The following is a 9,830-nucleotide window of genomic DNA, read 5'->3' on the forward strand; positions in this document are numbered from 1 at the left end:
CTGCAATTATTCTCATTTACATCAGGATACACCACAACCCGATCAGGATTTAAAAAGCTTCTTTAAACCCTAAAGACTACATCCATCTGAGTCTCAGAGCAGCATTAACAGAAGGGAGAGAGACATGATCAGGCCCCTGCTGTTTCCTCGGGTCTCTGTCTTACCGAAACCCTTCTGGAATTCCAGCAGACTTCCCTCTCGCTAGAACTGGGACAGCGTTCCCCTCATCAAACATTTATTCAGAGCCCCACTAATGCATACAGACAACTCCAGCTCTCGTCTCTCATCCTCAAGATTGTTGTGGTCACATTCATGCCACTTCGGCTGAGAATAATGATGATGGCGATAGAGAACAGAAATGGGATGAATAAGGTGAAGGAAATCTTTACAAATCCAGAAGCAGTACTGCCATTACTTCATGTGCACATGCACAAACCAGTGTTGGCGAGTAAACTTAATGATGTTCTTTCTTCTATGGAACACAAAAGAAGATATTTTGAAACATGGCTCTCTTTTTCTGGCCATACCATGAAAGTACGTGGGGTCCAATATAGGGTTTTGAATCAGATTGTCTTAAAGATTTGTTTTGTGTTCTGCAGAAGATCTCATTTTCATTGTTGGGCGAACTATCCTTACTATTTATGTGTATCTTGTAGCAACAATCTACAGTTTAAAGTATCTTTCCCAATACTGCAGAGATGTTTTCCCTTTCACTACTTGAAATAAAGATGACTATATAAAAAAGTAAAATTAAACATAAATATTAAATTTAAAGGGGACCCCTTTACCCCTTTTTACAAGATGCAAAATAAGTCTCTGATGTCCCCAGAGCGTATATGTGAAGTTTTAGCTCAATATACCCCACAGATACATTTTTACAGCTTTAGAGTGTGAGCCAAAACACGCTGTTTTGAGTGTGTTGCTTTAAATGCGAGTGAGCTGTTGCTCCCGGAGAAGATAAACATTCCACTATTAATACAAGCCTGTTATCTTTACAGAAAACTACTCGGTTTCAAAGTCAGTCATCTGATGATACTGTGCATAATACATTCACGTTTATGAATTACACAGATGGGGAGCACGGCGGGATAAAAATAACAACATAGCTGGTCTCATGCTATCACAAACTTTATAAGTCCCACTTCTGATTATGAGCTTGACAACTTCAAGCGATCGACTCACATTGCTTTCATATGTAACTTTTAACCACCGCATTCCTATTCACGATCATTCTGGTAGCACTTGAAGTCACTTGCATCAGTGAAAACCATAGACTGTAAAAAAAAGATGGACGACGCGTCTCCACTTCCTTCCATTATAGAAAAGTGAAGCGAATACATCTCAGTATGGCCTTGAGTATCTTGAGTAAATGATGTGATTTGGAGCCAGAGTCTGCGCAGTAGAGCTTCGTTTGGAGCCAGAGTCTGCGCAGTAGAGCTTCGTTTGGAGCCCGAGTCTGCGCAGTAGAGCTTAGTTTGGAGCCCGAGTCTGCGCAGTAGAGCTTAGTTTGGAGCCCGAGTCTGCGCAGTAGAGCTTAGTTTGGAGCCCGAGTCTGCGCAGTAGAGCTTCGCTTGGAGCCAGAGTCGTGAGGTAGAGGTGTCCTATTATTTCTCAGACAAAATGCTGCACATTTCTTTGTAAAATTAAAATATGTTAAATAACAAAACTTAACAGAATTGTTATATTTTGAAGGTTTTTACAGAAGGTTTTGTTCAAATAACAGTCAACTGATTTATGTAACGTTAAAATACGGTGAGTTTTTTTCTGACTGTTGACAATATTTTCTGATTTATAGATAGATAAAAAGAGATACTGTATAAAAAAATGTTTGAACCTGACTTTATCCAAAATTCAGATTATTTTTTTCCCAAAATGTATGCAAATTTGTGCTTTCAATTAGAAAATGCCTCATTTCAGAAAACTTGTAATACAAAACAACTGTCTTGATGTACTGTGATTAATCAACTGGGGAATATAGTGGTATCCATTATCTAAAATTTCACCCTACAGTGTACACTCTTAAAAATAAAGGTTCTTTATTGGCATCAATGGTTCTATGAAGAACCTCGAACATCCATGGATCCTTTCAAATGCAGAAAAGTTTCTTTATAGTCAAGAAAGTTTCTTTAGATTTTTAAAATGTTCTTCAAAATGGTTCTTTTAGGAACCGTTCACTGAAAGGTTCTTTGGGGAACCAGAAATGGTTCTTCTATGGCATCACTGCAAAAACACCCTTTTGGAACCTTTATTTTTTAAGAGTGTATTCACCAGTAGTGTCTTGCCTTAAATAACACTGACACAATATAAACACAGAGACATGCTTTAGTCCAGAGCCTCAAAACGCCAAATGAAAGCCTGGAGTACTCTGTCATAACACATTTAAAAATTAGCAACTCACCCTCGCATCAAATTAGTGGAATTCAAAGTCATGTACTCCTCGACTTCTTCATAGAATAGTGCAGAAGGCGTCAGTATATAATGGCTGAAAATACAGATATGAGATTTCTTGAGATCTCCAGGGCCTAATGTGCTGGAAACACACTGATTTGGTTTCTGGCAATATGGTCATAACCCCATTACTCCAGGGATTCTACAGCACAAACTAAAAAAACTTATTTCATAGTGCACAGAATTTTTCATGCAATTGTGTCACACAATTGTTTTTAGCACTGATAATAATCATAATCGTTTCTTGAACAGCAAATCAGCATATTAGAGTGATTTCTGAAGGATCACATGACATTGGAGCAACGATGCTGAAAATTCAGCTTTGCATCACAGGAATATATTACACTTTAAAATACATTAAAATACAAAAGAGTTATTTTAGAATGCAATAATATTTCACAAAATTACAGCTTTTTACTATTATTGATGAAATAAGTGCAAACTTCATAAGCATAAGTGACTTCTTTAAAAAAAAAAAAAAAAACACTGAGCCCAAACCTTTGATTGGTACCTTATATGAATCCAGATACAAATTAGGTATGCATTTTGGTATGCAATTATTTATTGACATGTCTAAGACAGTGCATTCTGGGAAAAACTAGGACTGTGCATGTGCAAACAGTGTGAAATAACTGCATGTGGATGGATTGTGTTAGCGCAAGCAATGTGCTTATTTGTATCTTCTTGAGGTGCATCTGTATCCAAACATAAACAAAGCGCACATACTGTATACACACACCGCGTACACTCATTATCCTGATTACTCCAACAAACCATAATACACAACTGTTTCTATGGTTGCTTAGTAACAGTTTGGTGGCTTTTAATGTGAAGTGAAGAAAAAGACAGCTGAAAAGCTGAGGGCTCAGTGGGTTTCATGCACTTCAAGTCAACATATTTAAAAGATCATTTCATGCCCAGGCGATATAGGAAAGCAATCTGAAAGTCCAAAATAAGATGATACACACACATACATTAAATGCACACACACACACACACACATGTTGGTTTTTGTGGTTTATGGGGACTCTCCATAGGCGTAATGGTTTTTATACTGAACAAACTGTGTGCTATTGCCCTACACCAACCCTACACCTAAACTTAGCCCTCACAGGAGACTTTGTGCATTTTTAGATTTTCAAAAAAAAACACCATTTAGTATGTTTTTTAAGCCTTTTGAATTACGGGGACATAGGCAGTGTCCTCATAAACCACCTTCATATTGTAATACCTCTGTCATACCCATGTCATTATACAAATTTGTGTCCTCATAAACCACATGCACACACACACACACACACACACACACACACACACACACACACACCTGTCTGTCTTAAAATATATATACAGCTATAGATAGATAGATAGATAGATAGATAGATAGATAGATAGATAGATAGATAGATAGATAGATAGATAGATAGATAGATAGATAGATAGATAGATTGGTTATGCCGTTTAGCTGTTTATTTATTAATTATTTGGTTAGCTGTTATAAATCTGTTTAGTGTATCTATTATAAATCATATGAGTGATATTTTAACTGTTTTTATAGTATGATCATGCAAAGTTGACATGATTTGTGGTTACCGAAGCAATATAATACCATTTATGGGACTATTGCTTGTGGTTTAATGCATATACAGTACACGTTCATATTCTTTGCTCAGTTTGTTTATTGGCAGAATTACAGCCTCTCCTGGGGATGTAAATATCATTTAAAGTGTTAAATCATTATAAGTGTATGGAATTAGCTGGTGTTTAAGAGGCAGGTGAGCAAACAGGAGAAGGGACAGACACAAAGGAGAGAAAGAGGAAAAGATAGATAAAGCGACTGTGATCCAGAGCCAGACAAAACAGAGACGGAAAAAAAAGAGACCAATTATGGTAGCTTCCGATTCTCGTGTTACCATGGGAACCTCCCACTGGAACTTCGTTGGAAAGAGCAGTTTCACTCCCCTAGGACACACGGACACACACACGCTTATATGAATTGTGATAAAGCAACATGAACCTCTGAACTTCGCCTGTCATGTTGAGCTCTTAAGAAGGTTTTAGGAGAAAAAGATCAAACGCAAAACAGCATCTAAGTGAAATTCTGCTGGGAATGACATGGCAAGCAAGATTAATTACTTGACTTGAATAATTAGAACAACTAAGGAGAATTTTCCGAGTTGCTAAGATGCTCTCTTTTTAGTGCCAAGTATTCATTATTGGGATTTCCAGCAATATAATGTCTGCTTCCTCTGAAGTTTTTTTGTCACAATGACACATTTTCACAGCTCAAAGGAAAGGAAAATCGTTAAGTGCTTGTACATAATAAACCCCTGGTCAAGTATGTGCAATCCTTTTGAAGTAGGTTTGTACTGTGCTACAGTCATTAGCTGTGAAATCAACATGCATAAGAAAGAGTCGTTTATTTCTTTATTTCAGTTTGAATGTGTGGAATTGCATGTGATGTCCTCACTGAAGGAACCTGCCATTGCCTCATAGCTACAGAGCGTGAAAGAACAAGTGTGGACCACCCTCATTACTAAAACATGAAGACTTTCTATAGGCACTGTATCCTTGTGTTGCGGCTGATACAGAAGAGCGTACGCAGTTTGCGTTCAGTGGATAATCTCTAAAATGGCGCTACGGTGATGTGGAGAGACATAGAGGAGACGAATTGTTGAAAAAAAGTTATTTTTATTTTCTTTGCGTACAAAATGTATTCTCGTCGCATCATAAAATTCAGATTAAACCACCGATGGCAGATGGACTATCCTGACGATGCTTTTCATACTTTTCTGTGCCTTGACAGTGGTAATTACTTGGCATTCAATGGGACAGTCACAAACCTCCCATCTAAGGTTTTCCTCTCATCTTTAGGTTTTCATCTAAAATATCTTAATTTGTGTTCCGAAGACGAACAAAGCTTTTATGGGTTTGGAACGACATGGGGGTAAGTGATTAAACAAAACAAAGGTTCTCAGGTGTGTGGAACAAAGAGAAAACACACCAAAAAAGGCCTACCAAAAGTCCAATTATTTATTCTTCATATGCAAATGTGAAAAAGTGACAAAAGTGCAAAATGTATTAAAAACAGACCAGAGAGCAGATGTTTCAGCCACACTTTCTTCAGTGCTCATGAGGCAAAAAAGCAACACCACACTTATATAGACACTATTGGAAATTGTTGACAGCTGATCTTAATCAATGAGGGATAATTGTCATGCCAACAATTTCCATTCACAAAAAAACATACAGGATCCATCTCTTCATTTAATCCTGTTGGGGTTAATGATTTCAACTCAAAAATCCAAAAAGCCTCTCTTTGTAACAATTTTCTATCACGGTTACCACCTCTCCTATGTAAAAGAACCCTCTCGATGCCCAGGAATTTGAAATCAGAAAAAGAATGTTTTGCAGACTCAAAATGATGAAAAACCGGAGAAGTATGATCCTGTCTCCTGATAGCGCTCATATGTTCAACAATTCTAGTGCGCAATGCACGTTTTGTTTTTCCAACATACAGTAAAGTGCAAGAACACAAAATTATGTATATCATATGTGTTGTTTTGCATGTGATCAATTGTTTAATTTTATAAGTTTTACCCGTTTGTGGATGTGTAAATGAATTGTATTTTAAATAATGTGAACAATCTTTACACAGAAAATTTCCATGGGCATCAGAGAGGGTCCCAGGAGTGGGGATGTGGGTATCTGCATGCACCAATTTATCCCGTAAATTTGGAGGCCTGGAATGAACAAAGAGAGGTGGATCAGTGAACAGGCCTGACAAATCACAATCACTCTGTATGATATCCCAATGATTATTGATTGCCTTTTTGATACCTGGACTCAAGGGACTAAAAGTAGATTTGAATACACAAAACTTCTTATTCTTGGGGGTCAAGCTGGTATCTTCTGGCAAAGATCTAATTTTGTCTAAAGCAGTATCGAGCCACTTGATTGGATATCCCCGAGATCTAAAATCGCTTTACAAATTCTGGGCTTTGGCTTCAAAATCAAACTTGTTAGAACAAATGCGAAAAAGTCTCAAACTGGCTATATGGCAGACCACGTTTCAAAGGCATGGGATGAGCACTCTTTGAATGTAAAAGACAGTTTTTTGCAGTTTCCTTTCTATATAGAGAAGATACAAGTTGGCCATTGATCACAGAGATGTTTGTGTCCAAAAAATTAATGTCTATTGTCCCCACATGATAGGTAAACTTAATGGATGGCCTAAGACAATTCATATACAAGGCAAAAGCTTCGAAATCACTGGCAGAGCCTTTGTAGATGATAAAACAGTCATCAATATATCTTTTGAACAATACCAAATTATTAATGAAATGCTTTTTTGCCTCACGAGCACTGAAGAAAGCATGGGCTGAAACGTCTGCTCTCTGGTCTGTTTTTAATACATTTGCACTTTTGTCACTTTTGCATATGAAAAATAAATAATTGGATTTTGGTAGACCTTTTTTGGTCTGTTTTTTTGCAAATTAAGATACCTATTGGACTAAAAATGTTAATAAAAATATAATAGTATTTAAAAGTAATGAGGCTTTTCATATCATTAGCTGTCTGAAATAGTGAACAGGAACATGATTTGTGCAACATTAGCAATATATTATTCGCTGTTTGATAACGTAGTCAAACCAAAGGCTACTGCTATCAATTACCGTTATGTGTTTGGCGTTGTAGGAAGCAAAACATAAAATGCACTAGCATTCCGATACATCATCTGATATGACCTTATAATTCACTCTTCCTCCTCTTCTTTGGAATCAGTTTCTGGTTCAAACATGTATGGCTGAATGAATATAATATTGGCACTTGCCATTGTGTAGCATTTACTACTACCAAGTGAAAGTGGAGCAGGTAGTCCAAGCTGGTGTGAGTGTGGAGGCGGGGCTAATTTGCATATTTGCTTGCTAATTCATGTTTCCTACTAGATGAGGTAAAGGTGTAGAGTAGTTACATTTTAAGGCATTAAGAAATAATTTTTATGGGGGTGGGGGGCTAACAAACAACACAACCTTTTAAATGTTATTGCGATTATCAAAGATGAGTTTTAAAGGAGGTCTTTAACAGTTACAAGGATGAAGCATAATAAACCATAAATACCAGTGATGTTTTCATATGTGACCAGGTAATTGTGTTGTAAGTAACTGAGTCACTGGTGTCCCGATGTTTAGATATAGTGATTCACAACATAGAGAGTGGAATGAGACCCAGCAGTTCTTTTCCAAGAAAACAGACCAATGACTCATCTTGCTCTCAGGAGCATATACAAATATTTGTCCAATAAAATTCTCTCTAGAATAAGAATGTCTCTACGCCCTCTGCCAAGCATTATTAGCAAGTAGCAAATCAAAGTTCATGGCGGTGTAAACTAAAACTTCCTGTTTCAATAGAAAATACACAAACACATGAAAGAAAACTGTGCCTTTCAAACCATTTAATAATGTTTTTAATATAATGTATTAAAAACTTTGACTTTAATCCATTTAAAATTAGTTTTGTAGATAATTTGAGCAATAAAATTTTAAAATAAATTTTGTTAACATTACTTTATATCTTTAACAAAATCAATAATGTATTTATTCAAATAGTTAAATTTAATAAATAATTACAATACATAATTACATTAAAGAATAAGAATAATTTTTACTTTTTTGAAGATTAAAATAAGACAATGTGTATTTGTTTATTTATGTTCATGAGTTTGAATGTGTATGAATGTATATATACATATTTTGTTTGTTTATTGTAACGGTGTAATACAACCTGAATTCCGGAAGTGTTGGGAAAAATGTTTTTGAAATTTGAATAAAATGAAAACTAAAGGACTAAAATCACATGAGCCAATATTTTATTCACAATAGAACACAGAGAACAAATGTTTACCTGAGAAATTTTACACTTTTATCCACTAAATGAGCTCGTTTCAAATTTGATGCCTGCTACAGGTCTCAAAAAAGTTGGCAAGGGGGCAACAGAGGGCTGAAAAAGCAAGACATTTTGAAAAAATTGTATTTGTAAATTTTGTTACTCCCCTTTTTCTTCTTAAATGGTGCTGGCTACCTCCTTTAAATTCAGTGTATGTCTTGTCTAGAGCGTTAGTTGGTGATACTTCTTGTCCTGGTGAAGTTGTACTGTAGTTTGTCCTCTGTGAGTTTGAGAGTCTAGAGCAATGTATTATGACTCTTTCTCCAACTGTGTCCATGTGAATGGGATTGTCTTTTGTTAAACATTTAGATTTTCACACCATATTTTTGTCATCAAGAGGATGTCTGAAGACACCTTTTTCCTTGCGTAAGCAAGAGACCATCACAATTTCACTCTGACCCCTGTTTGTGGCTATGGACTTATTTTTTTGTTGATGTGATTTTGCTAATGCTTATGGCAGAACCATCACATACTGCAGTAGCCATTTCAACCACTAGTTGTCAATATTACATGTCACCTTTAAATACAGGGGACTACAAGACCAATAATAGTTTAGTGTGCAAATAAATGTAAGCAATAAAACCAATTCAGTATTCAGTAAGTTGCATTTTGAATGCTGAACATTCGATTAATGGAAGTGAAGGGGATATTTTCAAATTTTATTCTACAACCCGAATTCCGGAAATGTTGGGACGTTTTTTTCATTTGAATAAAATGAAAAAAATAAATAAAATTATTTCAAATCACATGAGCCAATATTTCATTCACAATAGAACATAGATAACATAAATGTTTAAACTGAGAAATTTTAAAATGTTATGCACAAAATGAGCTCATTTCAAATTTGATGCCTGCTACAGGTCTCAAAATAGTTGGGACGGGGGCATGTTTACCATGGTGTAGCATCTCCTCTCCTTTTCAAAACAGTTTGAAGACGTCTGGGCATCGAGGTTATGAGTTTCTGGAGTTTTGGTGTTGGAATTTGATCCCGTTCTTGCCTGATATAGGTTTCCAGCTGCTGAAGAGTTCATGGTCGTCTTTGACACAATTGTTGTTTAATGATGCGCCAAATGTTCTCTGTAGGTGAAAGATCTGGACTGCAGGCAGGCCAGTTCAGCACCCTGACTCTTCTACTATGAAGCCATGCTGTTGTAATAGCTGCAGTATGTGGTTTTGCATTGTCCTGCTGAAATACACAAGGCCTTCCCTGAAATAGACGTCATCTGGAGAGGAGGATATGTTGCTCTAAAACCTTTATATACCTTTCAGCATTCATAGTACCTTCCAAAACATGCAAGCTGCCCATACCGTATGCACTTATGCACGCCCATACCATCAGAGATGCTGGCTTTTGAACTGAACGCTGATAACACGCTGGAAGGTCTCCCTCCTCTTTAGCCCGGAGGACATGGCGTCCGTGATTTCCAACAGGAATG

This window comes from Barbus barbus, assembly GCF_936440315.1.
Source record: "Barbus barbus genome assembly, chromosome: 8".
Lineage (NCBI taxonomy): Eukaryota > Metazoa > Chordata > Actinopteri > Cypriniformes > Cyprinidae > Barbus > Barbus barbus.